At 44.6% G+C, this 14,287-nt stretch overlaps 1 protein-coding gene across 1 annotated transcript in view; it reads left to right on the forward strand.

Annotated features, from left to right (window-relative positions):
- Slc30a10 (solute carrier family 30 member 10) overlaps positions 1–14,287 on the forward strand; it is a 33,991-nt gene that overhangs the window by 1,147 nt on the left and 18,557 nt on the right. The window lies entirely within an intron of this gene.

Consider the following 14,287-nt stretch of genomic DNA (forward strand, 5'->3'; position numbering starts at 1 on the left):
AGAGAGAGAGAGAGAGAGAGAGAGAGAGAGTACATATATGTGTGTGAGAGAGACTTTTAGAGAAATGTCTAGTGGTTCTTTTAGGAGTTCTATACTGTGAGTGGGGCAGAGCAGCAGAGTCCGACCATGGTCATAGCACAGGGCAGTGGTAAGAGACTTCCCCGCCTGTTTCTCCACCTGCCATATGGAGACAGTAGGTTCCACATAAAATGTTACTCGTTTTAGCACTGGGCAGAAACCTGATAAAGGTTAATTTTATTTTTTAATCAGAATAGAGAATCTAGTATCAGTTACTCTTTAAGAGACTTCTTTAATGCCGGCAGGCTTCCTTCTCACTGGGAGGGATGTTATCTGATGGGGGGGGGCTCCCCATGTAACTGCATTCTTTACTGCAGTTCTACTGTCTCTGCTAACTAGAGCTGCCAAGTCCTCCAGCTATCTCTGCTGGCAGAGGACCTGTTTGAAAGCACCTGTGCTGTTGCTAACTGTAGAGGTGAACATAGTATATAATCTTGATCTGTATTCAGCTTAATGTTTAAAATTAGTCAGGGCCCATCTCTTTTAAAAGACAGTTATCAGTTAACTCGAGACCTTATGTCTTAGCTATATTAAATATCAAATGGAAGCCTCCACTCAAGGGTCTGGTATGTACATGTAATTGTCGTGTAACTGTAAAGCTTGAAGACTCTAGTGTTGGCAGACAAGTGCCACTGTCTTATCCTTGCACTTATGTCTTCAGGTGTTCCTTGAAATTTTAGGGTTGCTTTTATTCTGAGATACAACATAGCAGAAGCTCTCAGGAAACTTAGACACATGAAAACACACAGATGAAGTTCTACTTTACAAACCAAATTGTTTTTAGTTAACTCTTAGCTCTCGCTTGGGAAATGGTCTGTCCCAGTGTGTTATGTCTGACTTATGTATGGTACTAGTCAGAGGCTTAACATGGTACTTCACCTGGAGTTTCTGTGGCCTTAGTTCCCCGGTATCTTGCCTTTTGACCACATTCTATGCTAAAAGATAAACACAGTGCTGGTTTAAGGTCCATAGACATTGTGATTATTCTTAGCTTTTGGTGTTACGTAATCTTATATTAGAAGTTTCAGTGTTCGAACCTTCCAGTTTGCTTTAGGGGTAGCTACTGGGTCTATCACCACTGACATACCAAAATTTACATTGATTATCAGTGTTCTGAAGCCACATTTTGATGCCCTTATTACCAATAATCTTAAAGAATAAATATTTATATAAGTTAAAATTTAAACTGACATTAGTCCATTACCAATTGGCTCATATTTTAAGGAGAGCTATGATTAATTCTCCCATATTAACATAAAGAGTTATAAATTATAGGGGGAAACATCTTTCATTTATGTTTTATATAGGATTTTGCTATATATAGGTTGGCCTTGAACTTGTGATCCTCTTCCTTAAGTCTGGATTTTCAGATGTGTGGTAACATAGCAACCCAGCTTCTGTACTTTAGAGGTGCTTGTGAACTGAACAAAGCAGGCAGAATACAGGAATCCATCACTTTTGTGGAATCTGAAGCCGGTGAGAGTTTTTACTTAGCAAGCCTCTTGTTTCTGTGACTGTTTTGACCAGTCTAGTGTAGACACTGATGTCAGATATACTTGATGTTTGAGATAACAGAAAAGGGAAAAACAAGAGAGCCAGTACCTTTAAGTTAAATGACATGTTATCAGGTAATCTGTTAACGTCGCACACATCCCTGGATTTGAGGAGCAAGTTGTGCTGGACAATCAGCTGTGCATAGGCAGCAATCCTTTCAACCTAGGAGAAAACATTTTTTAAAGAATAATATCTGGAAGCACATGCCTGCAAACCCAGCAGCAGAGATGCCAAGGCAGGAGGATAATAAGTTTGGAGACAGCCTAGGTTACATAAGTTTCAGGACACCCTAGACTACACGGGGCACCTACGTGGCCAGTCTGATCTGTCTTAGAAAGGATGTAGAATAATCCTGGTACGGGAAGTAAGCCACACAAAATTACTTCAGCTCAAAATAAAAACCCACGCAAACCAGCATCATATGTTCAGTCCCAGTCAAGGGCATAGAGAGATTCAACAGGTACACCTTTCAGCAGAAAGCTCAGGGCTGAGAACTGTGAGTTCTCACTGAGTATCCCACACATTCAAGAGGCTGAGGTGGCAACATTGTATCTGCAAAGCCTGCACCACAGTGGGAGACCCAGAGACAGTGATGAATAAGTTTGTAATTAAAATTTAGTTCTTTAAAAAGGCAAGTTGCAAACCAAGTAGTGACAGGAAGCTATACTCCCAGTGTGAGTAGAAGAAAGAAGAAAGGGAGGTGGGGAAGGAAGAGAGGAAGGGGAAGGGGGAGAAGGAGGGAGAAACAAGGAAAGGGGGAAGCCAGGGAGGGGGCTAGCTGGTGTATTTTCACTCTGCATTTCATTTTAGCTGAAAATCCGAGCTCCATCCGCCCACTCCTAACCATACTGTTCTATGTCAGTGCTGGCCCCATGTCATTCCTTCTTGGTCCAAGGCTTCCCAAACCTCCATCTCCTTTCTTCTCCCTCTCTCCCTCCAGTCTGTCCTCCCTTCACCTCTTCCTTTCCTGTTTAAGGGACCTGAACCTCTCAGCTGTTGTGCTTCTGTCTACTCACAGGCTAGCATACAGGTATATACCTCACATTGTAAATTACTTATGCATAAAATAACATATATAAGTTATATGTAACGTGTATTGTGGCTACATTATAGGCAGTCTTGGCAGGAGTTTTGAACACTGTTCTGTACAACTTGTAGATGAACCTCATAACTTTTCTCACGGGCAGTGCCGTGTATAGTGGAAGCGCACAGGATTCCTTTCTTGAGAGGGAGGTCAGGCTCTGGGTTTAGGAGAGGCAAGAGAGAAGTTGCTGCTTTTCCCTTGGAGGTGAATACTATGGAGTAAGCTACATATAAGAACCTGCACAAGCTACATGTGGTGCCTCACCCTGTTCCCCCAGCACTTGGAAAGCTGAGGCAGGAGGATCATGATTTCAAGGCCACCCTGAGCTATGTTGTAAACATAAAAACTGAAACAAAAAAAAAAAATGAAAGGGAAAGGGGAGTGAAGAGGGAAAAGTGCGTACTGGTAGAACCTGGTACTTCAAACTGGAAAGGGGCTGGCTCATGGCCAGCCATGCTGGGTGTTCACAGCCATTTTAGGGGACATGAGGTGTAAGTTCCCAGAGGCAGCTACTCTTGTTTGCCTACCTCTATTCACAAGTTTGGAGAAGGAGCAGGTGTCAGCACATGCCATAGCTCCCTCCTCCTCTCACACCAGATGCTAGTGAGAGTCCCAGCATCCCTTTCTTATGTTTGTAACACTTGGTTAACCTCTCATCTTCTCTTCTGCCCACTAAAGGGTTCTGGAGCAGTGCCAGGAATGACTAGGAAAGACTTAGGGAAGACTGGGAAATTGATGCCTTTTCAAATGTGAATCAGATTCAACAGAAGGAAACAAGAACCCAACTCCACATTCTTGGACAATGTATCCTGGGTGGGGTATTCCCTGACTGTCACCTGAGCTAAATGTTAATGAAGAATAAGTGTTTGTTGACAGTGGGAGCGTGTACTGACAGCTCAGTTACACACAGCTGGAGAAATCTGTGTTTCACAAAATAATTAACGAGAGAGGACACATCCTATTCTCATTTTTCACGCAGGGTCCAAAGGAAAAGCCAAAACAAAGGAAAATAACTGTGACATGCAAAGCCATTTGTGATGGTCACAGTCAGACACTGGGAAACGCAGATGAGTGTATGGTGAATCCAATCCTAGGTCCAAGCTGAGTGTCCACCTGAGAGTTTCCTAGCTCTCTATTCTTTCATGCATCAGGTGGGAAATCCCCATCTCATGGATGCTGTGAAGACAAAACTGTATTACAGAGGCAAAGTGCTCAGCAAAACATTTATAAAGCTCTCAGTAAAGGGGGCTACAGATTAAACTAGATAGACTGGCTGGTTAGAAAGTGCTTTACCTACTGACTCATCCTACTGGGTGTGTGTGAGTGTGTGCGTGTGTGTGTGTGTGTTTGTATGAAAGAGTGTGTGGCCGGGCGGTGGTGGCGCATGCCTTTAATCCCAGCACTTGGGAGGCAGAGACAGGCGGATTTCTGAGTTCGAGGCCAGCCTGGTCTACAGAGTGAGTTCCAGGACAGCCAGGGCTATACAGAGAAACCCTGTCTCCACACACACACAGTGATTTTCAACAGTGTAAACTACAAATAATTTCCTTTTGCAAAATGCTTTTGTGAGCTTGGCATGGAGCACATATCTGTCACAGAAGGTTGATAGTAGGAGTATCATTTCAGCCTGAAGTTTGAGTATAGCCTGGGCAGCACAGTGTGTCTTTTAAAAGCAGTGGTAAAAATGTGACCCAGGTATACCTCTTGATAGGTCCTCTCTCTCTCTCTCTCTCTCTCTCTCTCTCTCTCTCTCTCTCTCTCATTAACTTGCTCATTCACTTCAGATCAAAAGAGCTTCCGATTCAGAGTTCCATGCTGTGTATAAAGGCAGCACGAGGTTGGACTCAGTAGAGTTTTAAGTGAGGACACGGAGTTGGGAAGGAGATATGAGGGCAGAAGTTGGGGGAGAGTTGGGGGCAAAGACGATCATGATGTATGAAAAATCCCAAAGAATCAACAAAAACTACCATCTTCAAGATTAAAAAATTGCAAGTACAATACCAAGAGTCTTCACAGACATTTTGTCTTGTCTGCACCACTAAAACCATAACACAAAATCAAAACAAAGGAGCTGACGTTTGTACACTTTGTGAACATATCACATGTAGACCTGTAACTATTCCCCAGACAGCCTCCTACTGCTGTTCTATAGCCACGCCCACCACTCCCACCTCTGTGCCATGGACAGCATTAATCTGCACACACACACACACACACACACACACACACACACACACACACACACACACACACACACACGAGTGCCCCTATCTCAGTGCTGTATCAATCCACTGGGAATCCCTTGGAACCTTTGAAAGTGACTTTCCTCTTTCAGGATGCTCTTAAGATCCATTGAACTTGCTCAGACCTCAGTGGCTGCTGTCCTCTGCATCAGCACCAGCTGAACACTCTTGAGCCTCTCAGCTAATTTTCATGGTGTATTAAACCACTTGTATTTCACGCAGGAGGCGAGGGCTCACGACTGCTGTTCTCCATTTCTTGTCTGGTCTTTTAAATTGTTTTCTCTGTTTTCCTTTTTTGCTTGCCTTGAATGCTTACAGAGTTTTATTCTTGAGTTTTCTGCTGTATATTTGAGGACAACTTGGTATGTGGTCCTGCCAGCAGTCTCTGTAGGTGTCACTATGCACCTGTCTAAATTACTGTGAGCTTCCGAAACATGAGGGAAGCTAAAAGCATCTTTATCTTTTCCCTCCCCAGGCTTTATTCTTTGTCTCCTTCCCCTTCCCTCCCTCCCTTTTTTTCTTCCCTTCTTCCTCTTTTTCTCCCCCTCTATTTCTATTTTCCATTGCTCAGACAGAATACTTTCTAATATTTTATCTTCAGACTCAGTGATTCCTCACTTTAAATTCTTTTCTTCTGTCAAGCCTGTCCATTGAGCTGTTATTTGTTCTTTATTGTTGTTTTGGTTGGGTTTCTGGTTGTGTTTGTTTGTTTGTTTGTATTGTGTGTGCTCACATGCTTGTGTGTGTGGTGGCCAGTGGTCAGCCTCCAGTGTTGTTCCCCAGGCTCTCTCCATCTTGTGCGTTTGAGACAGGGTCTCACTGGCCTAGAGTTCACCGAGTAGTCTAGGCTGGCCAGAGAGCCCAAGGATCCTCCTGTACCTTCCCCCCACCACCCCCCCCCCACCCCCGCCCCAGCTGTGGGATTCCAAGTGTTCCAGCGAATCTGACTGTTTATGTGGCGTCTGCAGGTGAAACCCCAGCTCTCACATTAGTTAGGAAAGTCTGTCTCCTCAGCCCTCCGCTTCTTTTTATACCTTCTATTTTTTGCTGAGGATTTTCTTTTCATTTATTTCAAGTATATCCATAATTACTTGCCAACACATTGCTATGTGACTGACAACTTTAAACATCCTTCCTTACCAGATAATTCTAGCACTCCTGCTGCCTCAGACTGAGTGTCTTTTACACTCAAGTTGCAATTTTTCCCAGTGTTTAGTGAGAAGGAAGGTTTTTCTGGTGGATCCTGGACACTGAGGAACAGTGAGATTCTGGCTGCCTTCCCTAACAGGCTGCGGACTGAAATGCTTGCTGCTTGTTACCAGTTGGTGGCAGAAGTCCAAGGTTGTCCCTGGGCTTCTGTGAGTTGGGGGGGTGGGGGTCCAGCCCCCTCATTAGTACCTCAACACTGACACCTGGTTGCGAGTAGCTTCAGTCTTAACCATTTAATATTTAATCTTCTTCTTCTTCTTTTTTTTTTTTTTTAAATTTATTTTGGGATCAAACTTAAAGCTTCACATATGCAAGACCTTTTCTTTCTAATCAGCACACACTTTATACCTGGCTCCTGGTAGTCTCAGCTCCCATTCAGCTGTTCACCGAGTTTGCTGTTTCTCTCTAAATGGCTTGCTTTCTGTTTTTGAGGCAGTGTTTGCTTATGTAACACAGGCTGGCCTTGAACTTGTGACCCTCCTTTCTGTGCTTCCTGAGAGAACTATAGGTGTGTTTTGTAATTTTTTTTTTTTACTGTGAATTAATGTTCAATGAAATCCTTCCTGGAGAGTTTGTTTTTGTTAAAGTATAAAATATAAGCATATTTTACAAACAATTTTTAAGCTCAGCATTTCCTACAAGCTGGATGCTCAGGACTCCTAACAAGGATCGTTTTAGAAACTTGACCATGTCAGACCTGTTACCCCAGCCCTGGGGGGACGAGCAGAGACGGGGGACCACTGGGGGACCACTGGGGTGTTGGCTGCTAGCCTAGCTCCAGATTCAGAGAAGCTTTGTCTCCAGGGAATACGGAAAATGTCATCTTCCCTGACCTCTGTTATACGCACCTGCCTCTCTCTCTCTCTCTCTCTCTCTCTCTCTCTCTCTCTCTCTCTCTCTCTCTCTCTCACACACACACACACACACACACACACACACACACACACACACACACACACATTTATTTCGAGTGTTAGACTCAGCATCAGCTCAAGAGTGACGTTGTCTGGAGCCTTGGTTACCTTGGTTGTGTATGTTTCGTAGCTTTTCAGTGCTGTGTCCTGTCAGTTCTGAGGCTGGAGACGCCTCCAGTGCTCTGCTCGGTGCTCTCCCAAAGGCTCAGCTGGGTACTAGTGTTCAACAGCTTAATTAAGCTCTGCACTTGGCCTCCTTCCTGCCCCACCATATGGAAGGCTGGTGCTTTTATTGGCCTGTCTCTCTTCTTTGTTGTTTTCTGGGTCAGACGTTTGTTTTCAAGCATAGATTTGTTTTGTTTTGTTTTTCTAATCACAGGGGGAGGAATGAAGCCGATGTCTTAAGGGTCGGCCAAAAGCAACTGCTGTCCAAACAAATCTTGTCAGCTCTCACTCTTGAGCTGCATATTCTCACTCAAAAGGCATTTATTTTCTGGTTAAACCTATCATCTACCCTAGTAGGCCTGATTCAAACGATCGTTGCCCTTTCTGAATCCCAATCAATATTTCTTGTATGTGTCCCAGTAGTTCCACCTCATCCTTGTTGAGTTTGCTATACCTTAAATGTTTTATGCTAAATTCCCTGAGCTTCTCTTAAATAGTTCCATGTACCACAGATGCTTGTGTTGAGTGACTACATAACTCTCCCGGTTACTGTCTAACAAAACACCTCAGATTTATACTCGGACATTGTGCAGTTTGGGATATGGAAAAGAATAGCCTGCCTCAACACAATGTCTGAGGTCTCACCTTGGGGTGCTCAGAGGTTGGGAGTGGCCTGGTGGACAACAGATACTTTGTGGCTGGAGGTGCAATTACTTACTTTAAATCTGGCATCTGGCCTGGTAGGTTCTGCTGTTCAGGACTGCTGACCAGACAGCCTACCATAGCTAACCTCTCCTGTGGCTTTCTCATGCTAGAGCAGCCTCGGGACACGGCTGGGAGTGGCACAGGATTCTAAGCACAAGCGAGTGCTTGGACAATCAAAGTTGTCTCCTCAAACCCGAGACTGTGGTGAGGAGGTGGAAGGAGTGTTGCACCCACAGGCCCCACATCTGGGGGAGGAGCATGAAAGTCGCTGTGTGGAAGCAAAGGCGAAAAGGACGCATCTTCAAAAAACATTCTGCCCAGTCTCCCTTCTGTAGTTTACATCATGTCCGGGTGCTCAATGCAGCCACCTCTTCTACAGGTTCCTGAAAGCCCATCGGGCATGGCAAAAGCTCCAAGTCTAGGATCTTAGCATCCTAAATGACCCTGGGATGCAGATTCCACAGATTAAGCTCCTTGAGTGTTTTCCTATGGCTGGAAGATCTCTGAACTAAAGGAGCAAACAGACAGCTTTCTACACACACAAGTATCTAAGAAGTAAGGGGGAATAGGCACAGGGTACCGGAGCCATGTCCCAATTGTATTTATTTAGATAGCATCCACACCTTTAGGGGTGTCTTAGTTAGGGTCTCATTGTGGTGATGAGACCATGACTAAGGCAGCTCTTATAAAATTTAATTGGGGCCGGCTTACAGTTTCAGCGGTTCAGTCCGTTATCATCATGGTGGGAAGCGTGGCAGTGTGCAGGTAAACATGGTGCTGGAAAAGTTGAGAGTTATACAACTTGATCCGAAGGCAGCCAGGAGGAGACTCTCTTCCACATTGGCAAACTCTGAGCATAGGACCCTCAAAATCTACCCCACACACTTCCTCCAACAAGGCCACACCTCCTAATAGTGCCACTTTCTGTGGGCCAAGCATATTCAAACCACCACAAGGGGGGCTGAATGCTAATTACTTTCTGAGTCTGGTCCTCTCTTCTGGGGTGGAGCATGAGCTGCAGTCCAGATTACTCTCTGAAGCCTTGCCTTTCTGTCTCTGAAAGATTACTCTGTCCCCAGGTTGGCCTGATCTAATTCCCTTTGAAGAGTTTTCAGGAAAAGGGCACACATCTTTTTCTTATTCGCCTTTCTTTATGCCCAGGAAAGCTCTCTCTTCTTCTAGCCCAATTTGCTGGGTATTTCTGAAGGAGCAAATGACTTACTTTTTCATTTCCTGTGTAGCTAAGACTGAAGAAAATGATGATGATGATAGTGATGGTGATGGTGATCATGGGGAATAATCTCAGAAAGAGAGACTGACCTTTAAAATAGCCATTCTTCTGTAAGCAGTGAACTGCTGTGACCTGTTAAAACCCTTACTTTGAACCTGTCTGGCAGCCCTATTCCTGTCTCTCCATCACCTCTATCCCCATAGGCTTCTTTGGACTCTTGATATTTCTTGTTATCTGTCTTCATCAGAGTGTGTTGGAGAATTAACCTCACTTGCCTGCTCCCAGACCTCCAACCCGATAGCCAGGTCACATCTTGCATCTGCTATTTTCTGTCTCTAAGAGTTCAGGACTTTGCGAGCAGGCAAGTCTGAAAAAGGCATTCCCAGAATAGGAATCGTAAAGCCCTTATTCTCTGCGAGGGCATAGGGGATGGATGGCCACATCTTACATTCCCCTTCTTTTTCTGGGTACCAGCACACAGTCACTGAGTCCCTGGGACCAGCCTCTCTCTGCCTTACAGTCTACCACCTGACTCCTTAAGCCCCATGGACTGTATTCTTCAAGCTCTTCTGTCTATGTGTTGTAGAGAACTTCCGTATCTCTCTCTGTCTATATTGCTGCCAAGTTACTTCTTCTGAATCCCCGCTTTCACGTCTTACTGAAAGACAAAGCCAGTTGTGTTTTTCCTGGGCTCACTACTCATTACCAGTTCCCTGAGGCTTCATGGTACATTTCCGATTTCTTAGCACACAAAGTCCTCTAACATCCTCATAATCTGGTCATAATCATCATACATATCCCAAGGTATCTACCCTCATTTTCATGTCTTAGTTATTAAAGTAACTATTAAACAGAACAGCATGCTGGATATTATGCTACATGCTAGTAATCCCAGCAATGAGGAGGCAAAGGCAGGAAGATGGGTGTCTGAAGCCAGCCTGGGCTGCATAGAAAAACTCTGTCTCAAAAATAAACAAACCCAGGGGTCAAGAGCATCTTCCAGGGGATATAGGTTCAATTCCCAGCACCCACATGTCAGCTCACAACTATCTGCAACTCCAACTCCAAAGGATCGTAGTCTCTCTTCTGACATTATGGGCACCAAGCACTCATGTGGTGCACAGACATACATGTAGGCTGAACACATATATAAAATATCATTCAAAAACTTTAGGAACACATGAAACAATGAACTAATAACCCAGTAGGATTAATTTGTTGTCTTCTAAAAGACTATAAATAACCTAACCCAGAGCATAGAAGGCAGCTTCTACAAATATTTATTAAATGAAATCCAGGCAACAAGGTCACGAATAAGATGTTTGTGTCTTCCTCATTTCTCGTTTTCTTTCCTTCTCTCTTCTCTCCCCATCTCCTCTTTCTTTAAATATAACCCAGGGCTTTATGTGCGAGACAGGTGCTCTACCACTAAGCTCTACCTCAAGGCTAAGCCCACTGAATGTATTTCTAGTTTTAAAAAACTTATTAGAATTTTATTTAATGTGCCTGAGTATTTTGCCTGTCTGTACAAATGTGCACCAGGTGTGTGTTTGGTGCCTGAGGAGGCCAGAAGAGGGCATCAGATCCCCTTGAACTGAAGTTACAAATGGTTGTGAGCTGCCAAGTGGGTACTGGGAATCAAACTTGGGTCCCCTGGAAGAGCAGCCAGTGCTCTTAATCTCTCCAGATCAATTCTCAGATGCTTGCTAGACTTCCAGCCATCACCTTCCTCCGCCCAAGAAGCAGGACAGAGGAAATGTCAAAAGGGCCTGAATGTTCCAATTAAGGGAACTTCTGAAAGTACCTCATTCTATTTCCATTGACAGCTTCCGCTTCAAGGTCACTCAATCACGTGGCTACAGCTAGTTGCAAAAGCAGACAGGAACTAAGGCCTTACTTTTCAACAAGCACAAGCGAGGAGCATGATTAGCAGATGCACTAAGCCGAGAATCAGGGCTCAGTTCTCAAAAGAAGAACCAAGAGAATGAGTAGTCAGGAAATCACCTGTGCTATCAGGCAAGAGGGGCTGGCTTTAGAGCAATTGTTAAATCTGTTGTTCTTTGTTTAAAGCATGCTAGGGATTGAACCTGGGTGGCCCTGGGCACACCAGGCAAGTGCTTTACTGCTGAACTTCAGTCCCAGGCTGCTTGGGGAGTTGTTTTAAGCAGAGTTGTCTGATTAGAGTTACATGTATAGAAAACTGTCCCTTGGAATGCAGTGAGTGAAAGGAGGGTGGTTTAACACCACAGTGGTAAGGAGACGTGGGCTGCTGTAGAGGCCCTGGGGCCAGAGTGGTGTTGCTGCTGAGTGCACTTTACAAGGAGAAAGTCCTAGGTTTGTTGGTGGGCTGAAGGATGGGGGGGGGGGGGGGGCAGACAAGAATTAGGGGCGGTCTCTCTGGCCTAACTCTCTGGCCTAACCAGCATCTGGAGTGATGCTGGTGTCAGTTGCTGCCTAAAGACAAGAGGCTATCTCTGCAATTTGTGTTGGATAGCCACAAGGAAATGGGCAGAAATATAAGGTTTGGGACCTGACCAGGGCCAGCTTGGTGAGACTTGGAAATTCATGTGAATCTAAAGTCAAAGCCATGGGACTGAGATTAACAAAGGAGTGGAGTTGAGAGCGGGAAGACTAGGAGTAGGGAAGAAAAGAGAAGAGGGAGAAACAGAGAAAGAGGAGGAGAAAAAAGAGTGCCCTGGGAGGCTTCATCCTAACATTGAGTCCCACGCCATTCTTTTAGTTGTTCATGGCCCTGTTTCCTTTCCTACTGTGGACTGAAGGATGATGGGAAGGCCTGGTTACCAGGAACTCCCAGTCACATCTTTACACTCTCCAGGCAAGAACAGGAGCTTCCCTTTCTCCAAATTTATTTATAAGGGCCTTGACCCTGGGTGACTTCTACACAGAAGAACTGTCTGTCTGGAATTAAGTGCCCATCCCTTAACCAAGCCCTGTGCCAGGGTTAGCTCACTGTGGTTTACATGGCCATGTTAATTTCCTGTTACCCGAGATGAGCAGTGTACAAGGTGGAAAAGGTTTTCTTTTGCTTCTTGATTTCAAAAGTATCAGTCCACGGTTGCTTGGTCCCGTGGCTTTGCCTCTGTAGTGGCTTAGCATATGACGTCAGAGACCCAAAAAGAGAAAGGCTCTGGTGTCCCATCTCCTACGACCCAGTGGAGTCTAGGGAATACTATGTATAACTATTGAACTGGTCTCTTTGTCCAAGGTGACAGGATGTTCCATAAGGGGGCAGGGGGGACTTTCTAGGCAATCTGAACTCTTTGGTGATCCATTTAAAGTGCTGGGCTTCCTTTCTACAACAGTGTGGATGAAGGGTCCGTGATTTCATGATTACGCCTGCAGCAAAGCCTTTAGAAAGCCAAGGCTCAGGTATCTGGAAGCTCTTCTGGACCGTATAACATCTTTGTGTCAGAGAGTAAGGGATTGCATTCACCTCTGGACCTCGTTTGAAAGTTAAACAGGTTTGCAATGATATGGAGCTGTGTCTTCTCCTCTGCATTTTCTCTCATGAAAACTGACAAACGGTGACAAAGACACACAAAGAAGACCACCAGGCAGGCATAACTGAGAAACTTAGAGTGAAGATTTGTAATCTGTTTATTTTAAATACATATTTTAGAGAATAAACTATTTCATATGCATATCTGGGTGTGTTCCCCTTTGAGCACCGTTGCCCTCAGAGCCCAGGAGAAGGCATCCGATCACCTGGAGCTACCCACGTGGGTACTCATAACCAAATCACAAGCTACCTCATGTGGGTGCTTAGATCTTCACTAAGCCAGCTTTCCAATGCCCAGTCAACCTTATGCTTTTGATGTTGTTGCTATTGTTGTTGATAGTGTTTGCAGTGGTGGTACAGGAATTGAACATAGGGTCTTACAAATGCCAGGCAGGCCCTATGCCACCGAGCTACATTCCCTAGACTTTTAAATATGTTTAGTTTTATACATTACTCCGCTAACCAGTAACTAGTTAGTTCTAAGACAAGTAAATTAATTACATTAATTGGGCCAAGGAAAAGTAGATAATTTTACGAAAGATGTAATGTTCCAAATACCTCTCAAAGACACTCTGCCATGCTACTTAGTCAGCGGAAGTCAAATTCAGGCAAGGCGGGCGTTGGGACGTTAACGGTGAGGGGCTGCCTGCGGCTTATCTGCTGGTGGCCTGTCAGCTGAGCACATGTGCTATTTTATTTGATTCCCATGGAAGCGGATGATACCCTATGTCTAGATCATAATGGGAACATAGTGACAGGCAGGTTCACATCTGACAGAGCTGGGACTGGATCTGAGATCTTCACACACGTGTCCTCATGCTTCCCCACAGATATGGAACCAGTGCATTGGGCACATGGAGGCATTTGTCTGGAGGTTTTAGCTAACTAAAGTTTTTGAGACAGCATTTCCCTGTGTTGCCTGGGATGGTGTGAGCCTCACTATGTAGCATAGGCTGACCTGGAGCTTGTAAGCCATCTGTCTTTGCCTCCCAAGTGCTGGGGTGTACAAGCTTCACCTCCATGCTCAGCCAACAGGGATTATTAGAACAGGTATTTATCATAATTTCTTGGGCAATGGTCATTTTCATTTTCACATAGTCTCAAGTTGAAGGTAAGTCCAGCAGTGGAGAAGGCTGCTTGTGTGAGTTATTTCTGACAGCTTCAGATAGCACATACAATCTTTTTGTAAATTATGAATCAATATAGAACTTTACTTGCCATAAGACTATGGTTTAAAATATACACCGAGGTGACACTTTCTATTTGTTTTTAAAGTTTGAGGATTCTTTCTCCTTTATTTGAATGAGAAGTCTCATAGCTGACTACTTCTCCACACCCATCAGACTTCACATGATATCAGCATGTAGTGTTGAACTCTGAATGGGAGGTGTTTCCTAACTTCCTGGTTCGGCCTCTAATGCCCTCCCACACCTCCACAGACCTTGAGCACAAGAGTTCCCCTATTAGTTATTTCTTGTTGCTGTGAGGAACACCTGACAAACACCATTTAGGGATGGAAGGGTTGGTTTGAGCTGACACTTTGAGGATACAGTGAATCACGGTGAAGAAGTCACCTTAGCAGGA

The sequence above is a fragment of the Arvicanthis niloticus genome, chromosome 10 (genome assembly GCF_011762505.2).
Source record: "Arvicanthis niloticus isolate mArvNil1 chromosome 10, mArvNil1.pat.X, whole genome shotgun sequence".
NCBI lineage: Eukaryota > Metazoa > Chordata > Mammalia > Rodentia > Muridae > Arvicanthis > Arvicanthis niloticus.